The sequence below is a fragment of the Lagopus muta genome, chromosome 5 (genome assembly GCF_023343835.1).
Source record: "Lagopus muta isolate bLagMut1 chromosome 5, bLagMut1 primary, whole genome shotgun sequence".
NCBI classification, from domain to species: Eukaryota; Metazoa; Chordata; class Aves; order Galliformes; family Phasianidae; genus Lagopus; species Lagopus muta.
In genome coordinates this window covers 56,116,660-56,141,518 of record NC_064437.1, presented here as the reverse complement: position 1 = coordinate 56,141,518, position 24,859 = coordinate 56,116,660, and the positions used below count along the sequence as shown (strand labels likewise).

At 42.8% G+C, this 24,859-nt stretch overlaps 1 protein-coding gene and 1 long non-coding RNA gene across 2 annotated transcripts in view; one reads left to right on the top strand and one right to left on the bottom strand.

The window, feature by feature from the left end:
• ADD3 (adducin 3) overlaps nt 1-24,859 on the bottom strand; it is a 178,744-nt gene that overhangs the window by 142,063 nt on the left and 11,822 nt on the right. The gene's annotated exons all lie outside the window — the stretch shown is intronic.
• Nucleotides 12,221-22,469, top strand: LOC125693825 (uncharacterized). The gene is made up of 4 exons (XR_007377266.1): nt 12,221-15,094; nt 15,901-16,044; nt 18,495-18,598; nt 21,848-22,469. It is a non-coding gene; the product is annotated as an uncharacterized LOC125693825 (long non-coding RNA).

The following is a 24,859-nucleotide window of genomic DNA, read 5'->3' as shown; positions in this document are numbered from 1 at the left end:
AACAATAACGTCTACCAAACATTTCATTTTCAGAGGTTGTGTAAATGCTGACAATTCTAATTAAGCAACCAATCAGATTAATTTTTAAAGAAAAAAAATAAATTATAGGCTTTTCCATTTAGAAATTGCTGATTTAAAGCATTCTGACAGTTTTTGGAAATGATTTAAAATATTTTGGGGCATAAAACTAATGAAACCTGGCTGTCATTCCCTGTGCTGATTGGATTTGGAAAAACATTGCCAGAGCACAGTGCTCTGTGTCTGCCTCAAGGAGGACTCGTGGTGCCCATCAGGGTGGGCTCTGGGGCAGGGCTCAGGTAGGTTCTGAGGTAGGTTCCCAGGGTGAGGTGGAAGAAATGTAAAAATCCTGAAAAGATCAAGATGCTAAGCAAGGAAAAGGCAATGGCACCAGGGAAGCACCAGCATCACAAGTAACCTGATAAGGACCTGCAGTAGAGGAGGTGTCTGTTATCTTCAACATGCAAAGCAAGTGAGCTTCATGCTGTTACGGTCAAGCATTTAAAAATACTTCTAAAAATGATGTAATTTTGTCTGCTTAGCATTAAGAATTGTACTGCAGATGCCTGATTTTACTGGCTTTGAAACATCAGCAAATCTGTTTTTGTTCTGTAACTGTAGAGATAAAGATAGCCACTGTGAAGATGATACTGTTTTGCGCTTGGTGCGTTTATTGATGTGAGAAAATCAGCAAGCATTAATTTAAGTGATTAATTCAGGCCAAAACATGCAAATGTGATGGCTGGATGAAAGCACACAGATGTGTTGCAGAACTGTGATTTGGTTCCTTGTCCTCTGGCAAGCAGAAGGAAAAAGAAGTGAGGAAAATCCTGGAAGCAAGCCTCCGTGCATAGAGATCATGTTGGAGAACATGGTCACACAACCTATCCCTGCTCTTTGCTTTGCTTATTGAATAAGACTCAGCTATCCGTGACATTTTCACAGCACTTGACAAAATGAAAAGTACTTTTGAAAAAAGCCAACCCAGGGAGAACAGCCCTCCTACCCCTCTACCTCACAATAGAGGAGCTACGGTGGGGACTTGTTCTCTCCTGAGAATCAAACATTGGCTTACTCTGTAATGCATGCATCCCAGCTGGCAAAGACAAACTAGATCATTAGGACAATAGGAACACTGTGAGTACAGAGCAACAAATGGAAAAATGACTCTGAGATGCATTCACATTTTATACATTTACTGGGATAAAACTCGAAGCCTACAACGTTAAATCACAATGTCAAAGAGGGAGCTTATGTTAATTTAATTAAAGGCAGCATCCTGGCACACAGGGATAAGGAGCGGAATTAATATTGTGCACCACCCACTAATTTTGCCTGCCATGGGTGTGCTTAGCTTTGGATGTCATGGTGTGCTCACAGCTCTATTTGTTTTTCTGGACAGGATGAGTGTCCGCACCACCATTCCGCCAAAATTGGGCAGAATCAATTTTTACACTTCCCAGTCCTGAATGGTGTGTGGATGGCATCTCTGGCACAAAGCTGGACACCAATTCATCTGTCTGTGCTGGAGAAGTGGGAGATTTTGGCTGCCTTTGCTTCCAGTGGGGAAAAAAGAGAAGTTTCTCGAGGATGTCTGAGGGTAAGTGGTACAAACGCTGCTCTGAGCATGAAACAGAATTGAATCGTAGGGTCATAGAATCATTAAAGTTGGAAAGACCACCAATATCATCTAGTCTGACCATCAGCCCATCATCACCGTGCCTGCTAATACATGTAACTCAATGCGACATCTACTTTGAAATTGCCTGGAAAACCAGATACATTATTAATGGACTTTGGAACATCATGAGGGTGTCATAACCCTTCAGCTCCACACATTGTATTTCTATATCCCAATTTCACTTTTGGGCATATTCTCCCACTTAATTTGTGTGGGAAAATCTGAAAGGGATACGGATCAAATGTTTCGCTTGAGGTCCCTGTGCCAGGACTCTGGTACTTGTACTGCACAAAAATGCATTGTGGTGGTCAGAGGGAACCTCTGATGTTCCAGTTTGTGCCCATTGCCTCTTATCCTGGCACCCAGCACCACATGAAAATGGCAAGATGACCTACTGGAGCTGGAAAAAACGAGACCCCAAGGTAAGCATTCAGTCTGCAGTTGTTAGGACTCGGATTTGCACTTACTTTTGCTTCCCACTAAAAGCAGTGAATGAAGCCAGTTAATAGCTTACCTGCCCGAGGATCTGTAATGTCAGACCCCCGGAGGAGTTGGAAGGGCTGCTCTCACCCCTGGAAGATTCTCACTGGCTACCAGGTATTCTTTTATCACCGTGCTTTAGAGAGAAAGCCCTACATTTTCTCTGTGTCCGTATTGCAGAACATAACTTAGGAACGTTCTGAATAGGAACTTCTGACAGATTGCTTTTTGTAAGGGATCTTTAGGAGAAAAAAGCAGCCATGACCCTCTGCTAAATGACACCTCCTTTAGAGTGCTGCATTGACAGGTGATGCTGTTGGCAGCATCTCACCTCGCTCAGTGAGTGCCGCCAGAGGGACCCCGCGGAGCGGCCAAGTGTGGCCTGGGGGGAGCACAGCACAGAGGGGTGATGGGCAGTGGGGGAAAGCAGGCTTGGCGTGGGGATGGCAAGCTGCTTCCAAGTGAGTGTGGAAAAGGGCAATTGGGAAAAAAAAAAAAAGGAAGAAGTGACTAATCATGGCTTCCTGTTAGTCTGAGATTTGATGGACATTATTATAATTTTTTTGCATTTGGGATGATGAAGGTAGAGATGCCCTGATAATTAAGGCTTGCTGCTGTTTTGTTTGTTCTGTACTAGGCTTGTTCTTGATGTTGCAGATGTGAAGGCACCAACAGGGAGTGATAATGTGTTGTTTCAGGTGAAGGTGGGAGCTTGGTCTTAGGGGACCACATGTGCCTGCACACGTGATGGTTAGAGGATGACTGTGCCATGTCCATCCCCCCAAAAAACCAAGCCAACCAACCACAACAAAAAAAAAAAAAAAACCAAAACAAAAACAATTCTCCATGGATTTTCTGTGGAGAGTTACAAACCAGCAATTGGAAGAAAGAACAACCCAAGGGTGATTGTTACATCCCAGCGAACTGCTGGGCTCCACTGTGCTAAAAGCTGCAATTTTAACAGGCACCTGGGATGATTAGAAACTCTGGTGAAGTCACCTGCAGTGTGTTTTCCACCCTTACTCAGGGCTAAACTTGAGACTGGCGCCTTGCACAGTGTTTTGCCAATGCAAGGCATCTCCTGGGTGTGTAAGGAGCGTGAATTCCCCAACTCAGCTGAGAAGGCATGGTACTGTACAGGGCACTCTGCACCAAGGGTATGTGCTCAGGCTGTGCAAAGAGCTCAAGGAGGTTGTGGATGCTCCATCCCTGGGTACATTCAAGGCAAAGCTGGATGTGGCTTCTGGGCAGCCTGGTCTAATGGTTGGTGACCCTACCCGTGGTAGGGGGGTTGAAACTAGATGATCTTTGAGGTCCTTTTCAACCTAGACTGTTTCTATGATTCTGTGAAAGAGCTCCTGGGGCTCCCATACAAATTTTGCAATTGAAAATGCTGCAGAAAGTTCTTGCCTTTCTGTTGCCTTTCACAAACTGCCAGATGGAGGGGGAGGGCTTTTCATGGCACTGATCAAGATTTCATAGGGAAATCAGATGCTTTGTGTTCTTCTTTCTTTTTTGTAAACGATTTCCTTCCTTTCATGATCACTACACGCAGAGCTGCAGGAGCATCCAGGAGACACCAATTACAGACAGATCTCCAACAAGGAACTTTTTCCCCTGCTGAAGTGGGAGGACAAGCTTCTGTCCTGGCAGTTTTGGCCATCTGTATTCATTTTTGGTCCTACAGACCTTCCTGCAAAGCCAGCGCTGTGCCTGAGGTGCAGCGGCATGACTAATCCTTAAGTAATCACTTGTGTGGGGAATGTCACCTCTCCGTGTGCTGTTTGTTGGGCCATAACTATACCTTTTAAAGTGAGAAAAGTGAAATAATCCAATCAGCATTTCCTGAGGGGAGAAATGATCCCGTCCTCATTCTTCTTGTCCCCACAGGAGCACAAGGAGCACACAGAGGTGTGTGAAGAGGTGGGAATGTGAATCTCATTCCCTTTCCCTTCCCATTTCCCATGTGAATTCATCCCATTTCCTCACCCAGCTGTTTTCCCTGGGTCGAGGATCCTTCTAGTGCTGGTTCTTCATGAGACTTGATGGATTTGGAGCATGTAGCCTTAGATGTCTCTCATACTATCTTCTGATATGTTGTGAAGCACAACACAGCAGTTATTCTTTAAGGCTCCTGGCAAGGCTGACAGTCAGGAAAAAGGTGTATTTTTGGGGGCCAACCCCCCCCCCAGCAACCTACATGAAGGCACCAGCCTCCTTAATGCTTGGCTCTTGGACATAATGCTTCAGCTTTCATGTCCTACTTAGCTCCAGTGGAAAGAATGTTTTCAGTCCAATTTCCTTCCGTTTTTTCACTTCATGCCTTTTTCTTCATATAGCTCAACCCAGGAACTTGGCAGCTGGAAGAGGAGGGTGCCGGCAGGCCCTGGGGCTGGTTCCTTGCTCTGGGCTGTGTCCCAAAATGTGGTTTGAGCTGTTGGCATGACTTACCCTTGGAATTCTACCTCAGAGGAAGTTCAGCCCATTGCAGGACTGGTTGCTATGACATTTTGCAGATCACCATGCAAGATGCAAGATGCAAGAGTAACCTACATCCTGCCTTGTGTCTGGGTAAAGCCTTTTTGACAAGAGCTCTACAAGTTTGGCATGAATATGTATTATTTGGGCTTTGCAGACCAGTAAAAATCTCTATTCATTCTGCAGTGATAGGGATAACTCCTGTGGGTCATTATGCCTTATAAGGGATAGGTTGAAAATAAAGCTATTTTTTGTTCAGCTATTTCTTCCTTCAGCAATAATACCCATTGGTTGCAATGTGGTATAATGATGAAGAATTTCTAGATGATGATTTGATTTGAAAGTTAGAGAAAAGACTTTCAAAGAAGCAACTCCCACCACATGAATAGAAAACTAGGCTGGCTTTTTCCTCCCATATAAAAAGGTCAAAATGGGCATTTTTAGACAAACCAAAGTATATCTCTGCCTTGCTCTCTGACAACTGGAGGTGGTCCGTGGGCTGCTGGTCAATGATCTCAAAGGATTTTTAAGTAGGACATTTTTGGTAACTTTCTGTCGACATCTTCAGTGTTGCTGCCATGATGGAAAATAAAGCTGGCTCATATGAAGATTGGGATCTGGATGTCTGGTTCCAGGAGCATTTTTAAGAGAATGCAAACTTTCTTAAGGCTCTTTTTTTTTTTTTTTTTTTTTTGTATATATGTTCTAGTTCAAACTGCTGTTTAATCTTGTCTAGAATCTGGTGCTTTAGAGCAAGGGAAGGAAGAATGAAATGAAATCATCTTGTAGATCCAGAACATTCAAGTAAACTGCAGTTCTTCTTGTCTTAAACAAGTTTAGCAATCATTAAAAAAACAGATCTCAGGAGAACAGTGCTGGCTTATGGTGGTTTCCATGATATTATCAATATGGCCCTAGGCATGAAGGCCTCATTTTCAATGCCTTCTATTAAACACCAGCTCAAACGTCATCATGGGGTCACTGACAACATGTGAATTAGTTACTTTTCTTAGCTGATGTTACTACCTATTTTTGGCTTTGCCCTTTGGCTTGCCTTCTAGTAGGAATATGAATCAGTGTACAGGGCTGACAATCTTAGAGTCTCAGAGGCAAGCTGGAGATGTTCCGAATAAATAATCAAAGCAGCTAATGAGGCTGCATAATGCTGGGGGCTTGCAGGGAGCTTCCGTGCTATGTGGTCGTGAGTGTCACAGTTGTTTGAGAAAAAGAGGGAAACATGATGTTTGCTACAGCGGAGAGGAAATCTGACTAGAATATTTTAAGATAAGAGAGTAACAGCTAACGTGTTGCTTAGATTTTCTTGCCGCACGTTTGGGTGTATTTGTTATTTATGATAGCATTGTTGGAGCTGCAGTTGTGTAATGAGGGCAAAATGAGTTTTGTTGAGAGAAGTAATAGCTTTTGGTTGCTGTAACAAAAACTATTGTCTGTACCTAAAAAGTTCTTCTGCATTGCTGCCACTTACGTGTCAATGGCTGGGGACTGAATGTATGGGTTGCAAGCTGCTTTATTTCGACTAGGGGAATTATTCACCAGAAGTTTATCTCCTATAGGAAATACCACTTGCAAAACCGCCTGTTATTAGCTCCACTCCTCAGCTTTTGTGGTCATGATTTGGCATGGCCATCACTGTCCTTCCTTGCATGATAGCATCTGAGCAAGCCCAGAGCTGCTCGTTGCTGGTATTTGTTCCTCCTCATTTTACGTGACTGAGCTACAGCAGTGTTCCCATAAAGGCTCATCTCTAATGGCTTGCTGATGGTCTTTGCTGTTTGAAGAGTTCTTAGAAACCCAGAATGAAAGGGGAAGGTGGGAAAATCTGGTTTGATGGAGATAATGGAACAGTTTGTCATGTAAAAGCCAATGGGATCTAATAGGGAACAAGCTCACTTCATCAGTTCTCTGTAGGAACTTCTCATCACATTTTGAGTATTTTTGAGGCTTTTTTCTCTCCTGCCTGTTTTCTAAATGTTGTTTGGAGTTCCCTCATTTGTATAACCATGTATGGATGCTGGCATCTCATGACAAATGTGAGGGCTTAGCAGTATTTTATGAACTCTTCTCCAACAGACGTGCTGAATACCAAGCTGAGCATTTCACTTCGGCCACAAGGGATGCTGTCCTTCCTTACCCACCCAGCTGGGGACCTTTTGCATTGTGGTGCCCATTAAATCCACCCTCTGGCTGGCTGTGTGTGATTGGTGAGGATATAGGATTATAGAATCATTAAGGTTGGAAAGACCACTAAGATCATCAAGTCCAATCATCAGCCAATCCCACCATGCCCACTGAACCACGACCTTCACTGCCACATCTCCACATTTCTTGAACACCTCCAGGAATGGTGACATCCAGGACGGCATCCCTACTCCCTTGCAGTCCTGGGCTGGGAGGAACTGATTGGTTTTTGCCTTGCAGCCTCAGGACGCGTTGCCTTGAGGAACACCTTTGTGTGTGGCCCAGACAAGCAGAGTAGAGCCACCAACCACTTTAAAATCTTCTGGCATTGTAGGCAATGCTCAATTCATTAAGCCTCAGCCTTTAAAATCATTAGTCAGCAGTGATCATTTTTTTCCAATTACAGGATTTAAGAGATTAGGGCAAGCTATTACTCTGAGGTATTAATACCTGCATTGCTTCTGGAATAGTTCAGGTGAGGAGCCACAGCAGCTGTACCCGAGACCAGAGAGCATGACCCTTTCTTATAGTCTCCAGAGAAGAAATGAAAGAAAAATGTGCCCTTGTGCTAAAAATTCAGCTCATTCCACAAGCTCTTCACTTTGTCTCTCAAGGGGTCAATTAAAGCTTCACAGTCTTTCCTGCCACACTGGCAAAAAAAGATCTTCATCTCCTCTTCCTTTGATTAACTGTGTTTTTATAAACAGACGATGCAGCACAAGCAAGGGAAACTAATATGCTTCCCCCTGAGCCAAGGCCCCTGTAAATGGATCAATTAATTTGAACCAGTGCACCCCTGTGCATGAAAAGGTACAGTGCTGGCACACAGCTACAATCTTGCTGGACCTTGGTGCTGTGGCCTCATATATGGAAATCCACTCTTGCACACAGGGATGTCATACGTGTGCTTTTCCTGCCAAGGCTGTTTGACTGCTGCAGATGCCTCCCCCAGTTTAAGAGATTATTTTGGCCTCTCAGTTGCACAAAAAAAAAAAAATGTTTGTAGCAGGCATTTAAATTTTTATGAAGTGCTTGCTTTATTGTCTTAATAAATCCTTGTTTGGTTTGCAGAATGCATCCCCATCGAAGTTAAGAGTTTATATGAAAATTAAAACGGCACTATATCTTCTTAATTGGACAAATGTATAGATAAAAGGAAACGAATGTCAGCTGGCAGAGGAATTTAGGTTTGCTGAGAGAGCTCTTCTCATTTCTCTCTCAAGATTTTTGCAGAGGTTAATGCTGGTGCTGCCAGCACTCCATGGGAGAGCAGAGTTGCCCCTTTTCAGCAGGTAATACATGGGCAGCTCACTCTTCTGTATTGCATGGCTCATCCTTGCTGAATTATTTACTTCCAAAAATAAGTCATATAATTATTATTGCATAAAAATTAAGCAGATTTTATTTTTCACAGGTGAACAGCCAAGGCTAAGCCCATAAAGCCTTTGCTCTGGCGTTATCTTTGAAGGTACACTAACTTACAGGCTTAATTGGTGAGAAATGATGGGAGAATATTGATCAATGAATTTTTTATTCAGATTGTTTTTGGCTTTCAGGAGCAAGATAATTCTTAAGTCATTAATATTTCTTACATCTCCTAATGACTGCAGCTGTAAATCAAGGGGACTTGTTCCAATGTTCTGTACAAGACAGTGATTTTTTGGAAAGGACAAGAAGCAAATTTTAGCTGAATTATGGAAATAATTTCTTTCTAACTTACAGCTGTCTGCAGGGTGGGCCTCAGGCTGCGTTTCTCCTCTTTGCTACACCTGGGCAAGAATTTCTGCTTCTCACCCTGAAATGCAGTAGTAAGGTTTCCTTCAAACCTACTGGTTTTGAAGGAAATTCTTGTAGCTGTTGAAGCTTAAGTCCAGACTTTTGTTAGTGGGTTTTGTTCCATGGAATACCTTGGGATAACTGTTGGGATAACTGGGCTAGGACAGCAGAGTGCCTCTGGGACCCCTCATTGTCCTGCCTGTGTTGAGGTGGATGGAGACGCGAAGGAAGCATCAGCCTGGAGATCTTCTGCCATAGTGTTTCAGGAGAAATTCTGTTTTCTCTATGGCTGTAGCATTGCTGGCTGCAGCATCTATCTCTCTTCTTGTTGTGAGCAGTGTACATCAGTAAGTACCTGCTTTGGCTTTGCAAGGAAAATATAGGCATCATCAAGCTGCTGTGCAGCACAAGTGAGACTTGCAAAGCAGTCACTGCAGTGTTTGGAAAGCAGAGGATGAAAAAAGTAATACTGTGTGTGAATCTCTCTGACAGAAGATGGGTGCTTTCGGTGTACTATGCAGCTTAAAACACTGCTGCAAATGAGCTCTACTTAAGCAGTTTTTCATTTTGACATCTTGTGCTTCTTATCTTAATACATTAGGAAATTAATTCTACTTTTAAAGGGAACCTGACAGATTGGAGAAGACTTCCACATTCTTCAGACAGAAGCAAGCCCACCAACGCAGGATCCAGGTCGGGGCAGTCTTTCTGTCTATGAGAAATCACTATTGATAAGTTCAAAGCAGCGTTGAGTTGTGATGGTTTGGGTTGTGGATTGGGTAGGAACCAAATGCATTTGCTGCCTGGATTATCTGACCTTCATCTCTCCTGGCAGAGACAGGATAAGACCTGCAGGTGTCCTAGTGAGAGCAGCTTTTGTGAGGGAGAGTGCCTCTCCCAGAATCACAGCAGCAACCATCATTAGTTATGTAGTAAGCGTATCTTCCACATGCAGAAATCAATTCTGAATATTTTATGGCTTTAATTGCACGGCCCTGCACGGGCTGCAGTGAAGGGGTTATTAGGCTGCCGGATGCTCATTTCCTTCTGGGATGAGCTTTTTATTTTATTTTATTTTTTTCCTTCATACTTTTCCTGCTTCAGATGGCAAAATATCGGATATAAGAAGGTGAAAGTTTGTGACAGCACTGAACTTGCAGCTGGGCTCAGTGCAAGAGATGCCAGGGCAAAATGCCTTCTACTCTTTTCCAATAAGATTCAATAGTGGAGCAGGCTTAATGATAAGGCCAGCAGCACTGTATGGATTTCATATGGTATGAGGAGAGTGTTTATCAGTCATACCTGCTGCCAGATTGCTGCTTCTGCCATCTGATCCAAAAGCATTTGGAGTCACTGGGTGGTGATGTAACCATCAGGATACATGGATGGCTGTTGTAGAGCAGGAGAGCCATGCTGAGGCCATTGCTTGTCTCTGGAGGTCTATTGGAGCTCTCACTGACAGGGGCTGGGATGTTTCCGAGTGATTTCTGAGCTCACTTGCACACTCCATGCAGGCAGGTCCTTGAAAAGTCAGATCTAAGGAAACAACCAAAATACGATGAGCACAAATCAGAGCCTTGATGAAGAATTCAGCTCTTCTTATCTAAGCCATCTGTCTGCCTTTCCCCTGGTATCTCTTACCAGTATTGATCTTTCCAAGTCATTTATTCTGACAGACTGCACAATGACACGATACAGCAGATGCTGACTTTTCCAGCAAGTAATGAGTTCAGATATTTTGCTTTGTACATAGATGCAAAGAGCCGTTCCCCTCAGGTTGTATGGCCTTGGCCTGTTGTCACATCTGCTCTCATAAATGAGACAGGACCAAGCTGGAATTATCTTAGCATCTTCCAGGGAAGTGGGGACGGTGGTTGAAGGAAGCACATCATCCCTGCTGAGGCTGAATTCCAGGTCCTGGCCAGCCTGGGAGAAGCTATCCAAACACATATGTTTGTTCTGGAATTCCCAGATGTTAAAATACATCCATACATCTTTGGGCTATCATGGGCAGGGGGGGTAGGGGGGACGTCAAAGATATTTGCAAATGACTGAGTGCTTGAGTTGCTCTCATCTCCAAAGTGGATTGTGCTGTTGCACTGTGTAAAAGATCCCCGTCCTGCCCCAGCAGAGGCTGTGCTGCAGTGGTGACCCCTTTAGTCACAAACTATGGCTTTGACTGGATCCATACAAAATGGATATGGCTGCAAAATGGCTCTCCTCAGTTCCATCATTCACTGATGACAGAAAGTAGCACATCCATTTCACTTGCCTTCCTTGGAACTGGATTAATCATATCAGATGAAGTCAAGGGCAGCCACTTCACTGACTTAAGGGAGCTGTCTTAGTTCCTTAGCTATTATTTAGTACAGTGAAAGTGTATCGCATGACAAGGGAAGACAATCTATGTTACACAAAATTTTACTCTCCTAAATTATCTACATTCCTTCTATGGTACTGTTTCCCATGACTGTGGTATCTTAGGGAGCTTATTTTGTTATGCTGATCATTGGCTTTGTTATGGAGATCATTCTCCTCCAAAACTTTTCCAAATACACCTTTCAACTCTGGTTTTTCACTCCTTTGGTGCAGCAGTAGCCTTAGTGCCTGTCGACCTGTGTCTAGCAGATCTGTCTTCTTAAGAACTCTTTGGCTTCCTTTCTAAGGCAGCGCAGGGAAATGACGCTTTTGATACAAGCGCTTCCATAGCAGAAGTTTCTCTGAAGTGTGGGGTTCCTCTCCCTTTCCATTAAGCCCAGCTGTCCTCATAGACTCCTATGAACATTAAGACATTCTGAGTATAAAAGAGCCATTTCTCATCTACCTCTTAAAATCTTCAGCCCTTACTTTTTTTCTAAGTGGTGTTTTTTCAGGAGTTCTTGACACTCGTGTGTGAATTTGCTGTGCATTTGGAGAGTGAGTTGAAAAGCTTTTAGTGAATGAATCTCTAACAGCCCTCAGTCTGGGGTTCTCACCAAATACTGTGTTGGGGGGGAGGGAGATTACTAAGAATTTTAGCATAAATCTGCAAAGTTTTCCAAGAAGAAACCTGAGCCAGTCGCTTCCTCCCTTCCTTCATCTTACCTCCGTAGAGCTTTTTTTAGCGCCCATGGGAGAGCCCAGGTTATTATTTATTGCAAACGGGGAATCAAGGTAAGAAGATGGGTCTGGCAGCCCAGCTCATTCCCAGAATTAAGTCATTTCTTTTGTGTGTGAAATAAAAGATTGTCTCTCCCTCTCGCTGTTCCTCTCTGTTCATCATTCTCATGTTGTGGAAACAGCCACAATTGAAATTATCTTCTCATATCTTGATGATTTTCCCACCCCAGCAAACGAGGCGATCTCCATCTATGTTTATCTTTAATCTTATCCCATTGCCTCTGCTTCCTTACGTAATTTCATACAGTGTCCCTTATGCTTCTCTTGGAGAAATTTAGAAAAGCACAGAAAGATCCTTGTGATGAGAAAATGTGCTCCCAGAGGTACATAGCAGGTAGGAAAGAAATAATGATTGCAAGATACGTGTATGCTATTGCTATGGGGGTCAGAGTTAAGGTTAATTAAATGTCTTCATTTCGCATTGTATTTCCCTTAAGGTGTTTGAGAGCCTTCTAAGAGAACCATTAACTTTGAACAGCAAAGGTTTCTAATGAATACTTTTATTGATTGCTCTTGCAACAGGTTTGGTCTTAACTACATGTACTGTTCGTGTATTCTAACTTGAAATTATGTTGAATCTTCCCAATGCAATATTAGTAACTGGTAAATTTTTAATCAGATATGGCATGTAAATACTCCTTTTTTCTTTCTTCCTTTCTTTTTTTTTAAAGACAAAACCATCAAAGTGCATATTGTCCATTTTTTCTTTTTCTGTCTTTATATAAACATAATAAGAATAAAATAGTCTGAGAATTACATACAGCTAACAAAGGTGCTCCTACTGAACTAAGCAATTAAGCCATCAGAATGTGAATGGTTTGGCTGCAAGGTATGCAGAAATACCTGGTTTGGGATTTCATACATTACACAAGTTTTAATTTTAAACAGAACATTTTTGCATCTAGATAAAATCTCAGAATTGTTAGGTCTCTTGTATATAACCTGCACATTAGTGTGAAAAATGTAAATGGATATTAAGTAGGAGCGTTTGTGATTCATTCCTTCTATATGTATGAGCATTTCTTTTCAACGTGTTTCTCAGCTTGCATGAAAACTACCGTTTTGCTGCCATGGAAATGAGAAATAGTGAAAGTTAATGGAATGATGAATCCCCATTGCTTGAAGACTTTCAGTCAGAGCTGGCTGCCTCAGAGAGTTACTGTTTCTGTGCAGGAGGAACCAGAGGAGGTAGTGACCTCTGTCTTTCTTTAAAGACCTGTGTCTTTGTTTAAAGCCCTTTTCTGTCCCTGAAATGATGTCTGTGATATAAACAGCTTTGGTTGTTTTTTTTACAGTCGACTTTCCAGATCTCCTTGAAAGTCTCATGGAGGGGCTGAATGTCTTTGGGAATGCTGGACAGGAGAGTTGGACAGGAACTGGTTTCTCTAGAGTTCATTTGGCATTGAGTTCACAGATGCTTCATTGACAGGAATCTTAGCAGAGAGCTTATGTGCCTTACCACTGCTTGTTACTTGTGTATGGAAACCTCTCAGGTCTCTTTTGTTATTAGAAAAAGAAATTTCAGCCCTGCTCCTGTTCAGACGATCTATTGGCTCTGTGTTAGAAAATATAATAGCACAGATCTGAGAGCATTAGTTAAAGACGTGAAGAATCACACCCTATGTTGTAAACGTAAATTTTTGTGAATTATATTTTATTTAAGTACGCTTGGGAAATTTACATATAGATTAAACCCTAAATATACGAAATGTCAGCCTGTTTACATCCTAATGCCTTCACATCAGACGGTGTATGGATTGGGTTCAACGCTGGAGCACTCCCCTCATTACCTTGAACTAACACGTTACAACAGTGAGGGTTAAAAGGAAACATTACAGACCACAGACATGCTGGGGAAGTGTTTGAACTGCTTGGACTTTGCTATGAACTTGTCAGAATTTTAATGCATGTTGCCTGAAAAGCTAATGAGTCTCCATCTGGAGACAATATAACTGATTACGGGCTTAATTATTTCTCTTACCTGAACAGCTCCATTTTTTGTTCACACTCACTTTTACAAAAGCAGCAGCAGCAGTGTCAACTTGAAGGCTGTTATTGCTCAAATGTGCATTCCATACAGGCAAACACCTTGTTTCTTTGTGGCTTTGTCTTCTTTTCCCTCTAATTTTAATTTCTTGGGCATTTGAAATGCTTCCTCCCCCAGGGTGATCTTGTAGTGGTTAGCAGTTCATCAGAGAGGTTGTACAGATGCTATTGATATCTGTGTCTTCATGGATGGGGCAGCATAATCTAATAGCTCTCGCACTGAGAGTCACATCAGTGGGATAATATAGAATGATCACTCCAACTGAAGTATAATAGCACTAAAGGAGGAAACGGAAGCTTGCAGAGCAAAAGAAAGCTGAAGATGGACTTGAGTTGTTTGGATATTGATACAGCACAGCAGGAAAGAGTCCACAAAACCTAACCAATGGGGCACAGCTGTCCAGGCAAAGGATTTGGAACATGCCTGTAGACTCACTGCAGTCCCCTTCTTTCTTCTTTCTGTCTTCATCTGGAAGAAATCGGGTTACAAGCTGCCTATATAAAGACTGTGCACATTCAGCGCCTGGGGTTGGGTTCAGTGTGGCTGGGCTATCTGGAGTGCTTTGCTGCAGGGTTTGGAAACCAGAAGCAGTAGAGTAGGTTCCCAAAGATAGCAAAACTAATCAGTGCATTTCAGTTAGTGTGTTTATTCATCCATTGGTGTAAGGGCTTGGTTTTATGGGCACTTTTATTTTTCAGTGTACTAACTGTCATACTTTTCCTCACTCTTTTACTTTATTCCCATGAGCTGAAGCCAACCTGTCTGGGGTGACCAGGTGCCCTCCAGCTCTGTGTTATGGAGGCGTCAGGACATAAACACTGATGAGGCAATGGGTGCAGCCACATGGTAATGAGGGCATTAAGATTTCAGTTTACTTTGTGGGAATGCAACAATGATGTTTTGACTTGCTGGAGACAGTGATTCTGTGCAAGCAACAACCAATTTCAAAGAGATGAAAAAAAGGTTTTCCTTGCTTGGCTAAAACATCCATTGGAGAAGGTAAGTGCCTATGCCCTGCTCCTGCAGGCAGCCAGAAAAATGTCCCCAGTTCTTCCAGGCAGCTGTGAAATGAGAACTTTCTCCTAACGGATGATACATTCCTCTTATTAGTTACAGCCCAGTGGCCACTGTCAAACACTTATTAATTATTCCTCTATTTTTTCCTTTCTAGCACCTGCAAGAAGATTTTGCCTTCAGTAAACAGCACTTTATTGACCAGCAGTTTGCTATTGATTTCTGTATTCAATAAAAATGTGGTAAGTGGGGACATTAGATTACTCTACAGCTCTCACTTTCAGAAAATCCAAGGGGGATGGAATGCTGTGATGTTTTGTTAACATACATATGGTAAAGGGAGAGAACTTGTCTGAGTGAGAGACTACCAGAAATGTATCTGCTTCAGTTGCTAATTGGATCTGTCACATGCATGTGCTAACACATGTGCGCACACACTTGTGAAGTGCATTTATTCTCATTTGGATGAAAAGTTAACTGTAAGGCTGCATTATGACATTCATCAGGCACAACTTTGGGAACGGCCCCTCTTGCGATCAGACCAGAAACAAAGCATGATGTTGGGAAGGGATCTGGGGCTTATTTTGTTCAGGTTTGCATTCAGGCTCAGGGTTGGTAGGGCTTGCACAAATAGCTGTGATATGTGGGAACTGGTGGAATTTCCATGTTTTTAATACTGAAGTCAGTGACATCAGCTTTGTGCTGACAGCTTTGGGGTTCTTGTAGATGAATATCTCAAAATTAAGCATCCTTCCTATCTAGAAGTGGATACTGCATTTCCCCACACAAAGCTTGCCTTGACCTACACCAAGCATAAAATTACCTTAGCTCTAGAACAGGTGTGTGTGATTGTAAACTTGTTAGTGAGAGTGAAATCTGGTGTGAGAAGGAAGGCAGGTGGGAGTGCTGAGTAACAGTGAGAGTACATATGATGTCAGTCGCTTCTGTGTACTGGGTGAGGTTTCTTTTTTTCTTGTTCTGATAGCTCTGGGTTTAGAAAAGAAAAAGAGCCTTTGCTTTGCTAACTGTATGATTTCTTCCCTTTCAGGGCTGTAATATATAGATACAGGATTCCTGATTCTCCTTCTATGCTTGTGGAACTCAGGACAAATTGATTTTGAGCTCCTTGGGATTACCTGGTGGTGGTGCTGTGGAAATGAGATGTTTGCCTTTCTGCCTTCTCCAGTCTTCTGTAATTCCATTCCTTTACATGCTGGCTTTTTTGATGTGTGTTAAGGAACTTGCCACAGTGACCTTGCTCTGCTACTGCTGCATACGTGGGCTGTGCTAAGAGTGCAGCTGATAGCATTTGGGGCCTGGGGGAGAAGAGGGGTTGAGGACTCCTGCATTGCCAGGAGGGGCCAAGGGAAGGGGCTGGGGCTCCCACATCAGCATCACTGACCTGGGGGAATGTTTACATCCTACTGGTGCATCTTCTTCCTTTGGAGGCTGTTGTGAAGAGGGAGAAACAAGCTATGGTGTCCATGCGTAAGAAATGCTTGTGCTTAGACTGATGTTTGCATAGAACAGGGGAGGAAAAATGGGGTTTGTGCCTTGGTGACTCCACAAGCTCTGCAGCCCCAGGACACCTTAAATAGCCCTCCTGGAGCTTGAACTGCTTCTCTGCTTTCTCTGGGACCTTGAGTCTGTTGGACCATTAATATGTCATTTTTTAGGAACACACCAATTCACTTAACATTCTCCCACACTGTCTCCTTCCCAGCTCTCGCTCGGTCCATTTAGTTGATTGCTGCGTACTCCTGTTAGTGCTCTGTTGGGCTGCTGATGTATGTTTAGTAACTCTCCATAGCAGACTAGTTCTAAAAAAAATACAGTGCTAAGAATTTTCAACACAGGGAGCTGAAAGCCAAGGGCTGGGATTGCAGGGGGAGCCCTGCTCTTGCCTCCAGCCAGATGGGGTTGACAAGAGGAAATTTTTGGTCCATGCCTTTGCATTAGTCAAACAGCTATTATTTATTTGTTTGTTTGTTTGTTTTGCTTTCCTGATTAACTATACTTTGACAATCATGCTTGGTGATGATCGGAGCAGCTCTGCATATAATGGATGTACTCAGGTAATTAGCTCTTCTGTTTAAAAAGGCCTGGTGGACAAATAAGCTTCCCTTTCTCGTTTTGTTTTCTTTTTCTGAGAGCAGAGAGAAGTGGAATGTTGAGCAGACTGTATCCTGCAAGCCCCTGCATGTGTCATCCACGTCTGCACAGGTGCAGAAGAGCAGGTCTCATTCTCATGCACTACAGCGGTGTGTTGGCTTCCTGAGCTTCCCACCCTGCAGTGTCCTCACGCTGCCATAGTGCAGTGTAATAGCAAAATCTATTAACGCTTGGTGCTTTCATGGCCCAAACCCGTCAGGCTCCATTTCCCTCCCACACGTAGTGTGCTGTTTTACAGCTTTCTCATGCCTTGGGTGAGCAGAAGCTTCCTCTTGTTTGCAGCTCTGGCAGGAGAGTTATTGCATCCCTCCCTGAGTGGGGGTGCTCAGCCGTGGGGTAGCCCTGCAGCATAGGTAGGATGAGCTGAGCCCGACTGCAGCACGAACTGCTCTTGGCTTCTACTTGACCCAGGCTCAGCAGAGGCATGAGCACGAGGGTCTGGTCTGCAGATGCTAAATGGGGTCAAACTATACTGCTCCTGCCAAAACGATTGCTCAGTGGGTGGCGGAGTGAAATTGCTCTGGCTCAGATTGAAAAGTGAGCAAAGCCAGTGGAGGTTTCCTTTGAAAGTGCCGACCTGGCAGGGGCTCCGAACTGGTCACATTTCTAAAGGCTGGGTAAAAGGCGCTGCAGAATGATAGTGGTAGTTACTCTCAGGGTTTGCTGCAGCATCTCATCCTTTGTGCGCCTTACCCCTGTGGCACTGCCTATGTGCATTGCTGAGGGAGATGATCAGCTGCAAAACCTTCAGCTAATTAATGTAATCAGGTGTTTTCTAAAATATAACCACAGATTTTAGCAGGGTAACCACAGATTTAAAATTTTGTCTGAGGTAGCAGGAATTGTTCAGTGGATATTCTTTGCTTATGATTAAATTTCCATTCTTGAAATCTCCTTAGGAAGAATAATTAGGAAGGATCATTTGTCACGGAGGGTTCATGCATATGATTAATTTACTGCACTCCAGCAATTACTATGGAGTGACAGGGACTGTCTGTTTGTGTGTTCCTAGCTCCAAGCACATATATGGGTCTTTAACGTATATTTTACATGGCAGTATGTTTCTGTCTCGTGAATTTTCAAAGAAAGTAGTGAAAAAGCCATTAATCTTCATGGAATTGTTCATATTTTTGCTATTCCTGTGCTATTATAGTATTGTGGCACTCACACTGTAGCCTGGCAATATATCCTAAACATGGTAGTGCAGTTAAGTTAACCTTCCCTGGCAGACACTTTTCAGGCTGTATCTTATCAGCAGTGAAGGCTTTGCCCCCAGCTGTCACACAATTCATCCTTGGTTTCGTGATCTCGCCTTCTAGAAAAATTCTTGATGGTTTATGGAGTAAAAACTTGTCTTTGATCTGATGAGTTTTGTTCCTGTAAATGCTGCTCTTCTCTGTATCTAGTACAGAAGAATTGTTTCTCCTTTCACTAACTTTATTTCGATTATTCTTCTTTCTTATGGATCAGATTTACTTAAGTGCATCACGTCATCTTGTGCAGAGTGATTCTGAGAGAGATTCTGCAGTAAATGAGTGAAGAAATCGCTGGTGCAGGATTGCTGAATTCCAGAGGTATGGGATCGTTTCTTAACCTTGTGTCCAACTCAATTGACTTCAGAGTGGTTCTTCAATTTTAAGACTCATTATTTCTGAGGCTTTCTTTTAGAGGTTGTTTCTTCTGAGAAGTGGAAAGTTCAGTGTATGTGCACAGGCACACACCTATGTAAGCACATGCATCTGAATGCGCACAGACGTACATTTCCTACATGTATAATGTTTCAGATGATGGAAAAGTGCCAGGATAAGATGGAAATGCCATTCCTTTGGGTACCCAGCACTGATTTCTGATTGATACACAGTCTTATACCAAGTCCTTTTCAAACTGATGTTCTTCCAACTCACTTGCCATTGTGAATACTCCACTTACATGAGCAGAGCTCACCAGGACTGTACTGCACCCAGAGAACACTGCTCAGAGCTCAGCAAACCACCACTGCAAGGCAGGTGTTGTCTTTCCATGGTGGGAGCCCCAGAGGAGCTCCCTGGTCAGAGTAGCCTTCTGATCTGCTGGGCTCAGACCCTCAGTTCTCTATAGATTTAGTTAAGGCTGAGAGCGAGGGAGATTATGAGTTATTTTTCTTTTGTCTTTCAGAGTGTTATTTGTATTTATATTGCAGCAATGGCAAGGAGGAGATTGCATGGAAAGAAGCCTTGGCATCTTCCTAGCTGAATTTTTAGCACAGAGGAGCCTCTTAAAGAGGTCATCCTATAATTGTCTGCTTCCCAGTTCCTTTCACCTATTGGATTTCACAACTACTGGATGTGCTAAAAGCCAGGACAGGCTCTCCTGACACCTTTTCAGCTTTTGCTGTGCCAGCAAACAGGGTAGTGAAGTGAGCCAACTTTCTTCACTAATTAGAAAGAGCTTGAGAAGCCTCAGTTTGAGTGCACCAGTGCATCCTTGCCCAGGACACTTGTTTACAGGTGCAATGCTGTACCTTTTGGATTGACCTGCCCTAAGAGTGGGTGTAAACCATGCTGCCTTTTTCTTCTGCCTGGTAGTGCACTTACTGGGGTAGTGAAGCAGGAGGAGAAAGGGACCACTAAAGAGCAGATAGGGAAGGTCTTCTCCTGACCATTAGTATCTAACTTCCTGATGATGTCATTTTGCCTTTAGCAGGTGGGACTATCATGTTCAAAGAAATGTCTGAAAAATGTAAGAAAAAGAGACAACAGAGCTTTTTTTGAAATATAATAGAACAGCAAATATGTGTGTATCTTCAAGGATTTGCTCACGCTCTCTTGTATGCTCATTTCTTTTGTATTATTCTCTCACCTGTGCTGTTTGGGTGATGACATAAGAGCTTGTCAGAGCAGAGGATCGCACAGTTTTTGGGGGACATCATCAGAACCTCGTCCTTCCAATAGATCCAGTTTGGAAGGCATGGAATAGAATAACATATAGATGTAGACAATAATGGCTGTGTGCCTGCATTTCTGTCTTTGAAGTAAATTAAAAAATGATGGTGTAATATTTATAGGCTTGTAATTTTCTCTTAATGCATTCCTTTTGGTCACTTTGTCACCTGCTGTAGGGGAGCAGCTCTCTGCCCTTAATGATGTGCACAGGGAGTGGTGGCGTAGCTGCTTGTAATCAGAAGAGGCATTTGTCTGTGTTATTTCCCATTAAGCTCTTAAAATAGCAAATATTTTGGTCTGCCTGCTATGTCTCTATGTAAAGACATGCGTGTGTATTTGTTTTTAGAGCTGAGTGAATAATTGGTAACAAATAATTTATTTAATATGTTTTCCTTTAGCTGAATCTATAAAGAAATGCAGTGTAATTGGGAAAGCAGCTCTGTGCCTTTCACTGCAGAGTTTGTGAGTAGGGCTGATACAAAAATTGCCTGCAAGTCATTTCTGAAGAAAATATCCTTCTTCATCAGAAATCAGGGGAAAGAAAAGTTTTCTGTATTTCTTCCTTCCAAGGAAAACATTTATTTATTTATCTATTATGAGCAAAAGCAACGGGGAGCAAGGAATAGGAAGCATCTTCTCCAAAACAATTCATTTTCAAGACTTGGGTCAAGGATTTCTTGCACTAAAGAACAACAGTCAGATCTCTGCTGCACAGCCAACAACCTGAGAGCCTCATGTCCAAGTTCTAATGTGCACAGCATGAGGACGTGGCATGTAGCTGAGAATAACGTTCTCGGTGATAAAACACAACCCAGAGAACCATTTCTCAAAATATCAATTTAATTACAGGGTTGAGGAAGAGTGTGTTTGAACAGAAGTGACCTTATACCATTGGTACCCAATGACACAACAAAGCCTGATATTTTCCACAGTTCTTCTCAGCTCCAGTGGGTCATTTTAAGCTGGGAATTAAAGCTCTCTGTCTCACATCAGCAAACACCTGCTATTATTTGATAGCAGGACCACTCTCCTTTTTCACTGCCAAAAGCTGCTGTGGGAACGATCAGCTCTGTGGTCTTATCAAGGCATTTGTTGTGGAGTTCCACAGTAAGGGCACAGGACAAAAGTGATTGCTAATTGAGTATCTCTCCTTGCTTTGAGCTTCATCCCTGTTGCCTTCACTTGGTCATGGTCCTTTTCATCCAAGCTGTATCAGTTCATTACAGTGGGGTAAAATACATATTCATATGTTTGGGAAGTAGCTTAGCACCAAGTGTGTTTTTTTGCATCTCACTGAAAGTTAATGGCCATGAACTTCATTGTCTGAAAAATTTATTTGGTGTGTTACGATTATCATAATGTCTCTTGGGGTGCATTTATCATTCATGCTTCTGAAGTGAGTCCTGTGGAAAACAAAGGTTGACATATCTGTTTCCCTGTTCAATTAGCAGCATTAGCTGCTCTTAAAATATTAATCTTCCAAGTTCAGTTGCAAAGGAATTTGTGGGAAGAAGACAGCCCAGGGCTACAGGGATGCAGAAATGCAAGATCTCTTTGCAACTGTGCTATAATCCTGAATGAAAACACTTTTAACAATAAGTGTGCTGCAGTTCTTTGATACCTTCTGTCTCGGGATCACAAAGCATCTCAAATGTCTCAAACCAGTGCTTATGTTCTCCTTAAAGTTACAAGGCCGCACAGAGCCAAATGATTGACTCCAGATTGTTGGGAGGATCAGAGGAGCTACGGAGAGTAGAATCTGGTTTACTTCATAAAACTTTTCTTGAACTTGCTCTATTTCTTCTTTGGAAACATACCTATTCCCTCAGCTCATCCTGCCCCGTTCTGTATCTGTTCCACATGTAGGGCTTTGTGACCAGCTCTTTATTTTGCTTTTCACAGGGTAAAGGAGGAGCACCTGCAGCGAGGACATGAAACATGGAGTTTGCTGCAGTGAGCTTTGGGATCTCAGGATGTGGTACTTTGAAATTAAATTTCTCTAGTTAGTCTTCCAAATAAGCAGCATGCTACCTGTCTTAAAACTGCTATAAACAAATTTCATCATAGTAGGCTTGCCTGAGTGCAATCTGCACACCCCAGATAAGAAGGAGCTACAGTTTACTTGGATATGCACTTGTCTGGTGGGTGGTAGCTTAGTTCATGTCTTCTGAATTCCCATACTCACTTTTGCTGGAACTTGTATCTCTACACTGAAACCCACAGGTGGTGATCTGTGCATCTGAAGACAGATCTGGATGTAAGTGCTGAAGTTTGAGTGGAACTCTGGTTTTGAATGGAATTGTTTGGTTTTCTTTGGTGGGATTATGGCTAAGTCTAGGCTCTGGAGGTGCTGAGTGCAATGTGTAGTGCTAACCCAGATGGTCCCTTTGTCTCCTTATGCTCCTTTATGCTTTATTTGTTGTTTTACCAAATAAAAGTGCTGAAGGCAAGAAACTTCTTTTGATTTCTTGTTTGCAGAGGATTCAATAAGAGCCTGTCTTATGAATGAGTCCTCAAGGCACTGCCAAAGTAACATAAGTGATAAATAGTAATAATTATGATAATAACAGAGATGGCATCTATTAGCAAAGACACTAATAGAGTTCTAATAAGAATCACAACTGAGTGATGCTTCTTAATCAGAATTAATGATGTGTGTTGGAATACTTTAAGGCAGGATGACGTTGATTCGGCAGCTGGGTAACCAGCAGCATTCCCCGACCTTTTTCCAAATAAGTTCAGGCCAAATGTAATTAGCTAGAATGCAGATAAGGAAATTTTATTAAGCTGCCTTTCCCTTCAGAGGTACAACTTTTTTGCAATAGAATTATTTATCACTGAATTATTGGAGTGAACACATGAATATGCTGTTAACCATTATTGCCATTGGAAGATGTGAATGTCTGCCACATTTCTGAATTTGTGTGCATGTGTCAAGCACAAAATGCTTTGACATCATACTTTCATCCTCCTCTGAAAACACTGAAACAAGTTGTCCTTCAGGCAGTGCTAGCAGAAGCCATGCACTAAGCAGGCTGGGTCTTCTAAGTCAAAGCAATCACCTCTAATTTGTAAACAATAGTAGCATCACATACAAAATGCCACCTTACCACAAGCTGACCTCCAGCTTATTGTTTAGTACAAGGCTAGCGAGGTAAAAGAAGCCTTTACCTTGTTCTGAAATCTTCAGCATTTAGTAAAATTGTACATTCAACCTCCCTTTATAGGGGAATGGCTGACTAGCTGCTCTCTCCTCGTGTCAAGAAGAACATAGGTCTGTCTTTGCCTATGCTGTTAAACCGCTTCTGTGCGGTGTCTTCCCGCTTTGCTGATATGCAGATGAGCCACCCATGTTTACAAGGATTTACTGCCTCCGGAACCTGGAGACCCTCTCAATTGCAAGCACTAGCAGCTGCTGGATGTGGGCCATGTCCTGGGAGATGCTCACTGGAATACACAGAGCTGAAGTGGTTGAAGAAGTTTGTGGCTGAAAAGCAGCCACTGTTGAAGCAGTGAGCTTCCGCTGTATCACCACAAACTTCTTAGAGGCAGAGGGTGTCAGTGGAGTGAGAGCAACCAACGGCAACAATGAGGTGTTTTCCTAGTGGACAGATATTTGCCATTTTTGCCATTCATCTTTAGATGTTCAGGAGCCACAGATGTGTCTTGAAAATAGAGAGGACCATCTCCCAGTAGTATAAAAATGACATTTTTATGTGATTTGTTTTGAATTTTGCTGTGCTTTGTGTTTCCCTGGGGGACAGAGAGCCCAGTAGAAATTCACTCTATTAGCTCATCAACATCGTGTATCTCCATTAGACAGTAGTATCACCATGAATGGAAGGTGAAAGAGAAGTGAATGCTTTTGAATGATTCACCCCCTGCTCACTGGGGGTCTGTCCTTTGGTCCTGAATGCAGAGCTCACAGATGAAGCAACAATTGCTCCTCCTCTCTTTTTCCACTTGTGATATCTATGTAGTGGCATTTGGTCTCAGGTATGACTTCCAGTTCAGCATGTAAACCGTGTCCTCAATGGATTGTAATGCTCCTGCTGTGTCTTTACTAATGAGCAATCATAAGTTTCTTGATGTAAATCTCCTTGCATTTCTCCTTAATGGCGGTGAGTTTGTTATGATCATTGTTCTTCTGACACCCCATTTATTACGGTACCATTTATTTAGCAAGGGCTTTAAAAAAAAATAATTATTGTACTCTGTTCTTGTTCCAGATGGCTTCTATAATTAGTTTATTACTTTTGCAGATGTAGTATGAAAACTGCAGGATGTGAGCCAACAATGGGGAGATGAAGCTAATGAAAGTGAGTTTTTAGTTGATTATTCACTGTGTGGAGATAGATAAATATATTGTGTATGTCAACTAAGCACAATCCAGAATGCAAAGTGTGTATCTGGAGCATTTGTTACCAAACAGTGTGTGTTGAGCATGACAACACTCTTGCGTTTACGAGAAGCTGAGACATTTGGGCGGACTCTCCTCATCTCTCCCATGTGGCTGTGTTGCACAACCACTGAAGCAGCGTAGAACAGTTTGCTGGGGCATAAGGGAAGGAGGGGGATGAAGTGTGGTATATTTAAAGCCTGAATGTCATGGCTAAGTTCTGCAGAGGGGCTAGCTAAGGTTTGGAGATAATGGCTGAGTTGTGCAAAGGGATTAGCTGAGGTTTCCAGCCCAAGGCTGAATTCTGCGTAGGGACTTGCCATGTGCTTGTGTCAAAGCCTCAGGCTAAAGTAGCATGTACCCCTGATTGCACTGGCGATGGGCAGGGATGTGTGCTTTTCCAAGGTTGTCGTGATCAAGAACAGGACTGCAGAGTCCTATTTCCAATCCCTAAACTGCTAAGTGAGATTTTTCAACCTCACCCGGATCCTTTCTCTCCAGCCCCGGAATGGAGG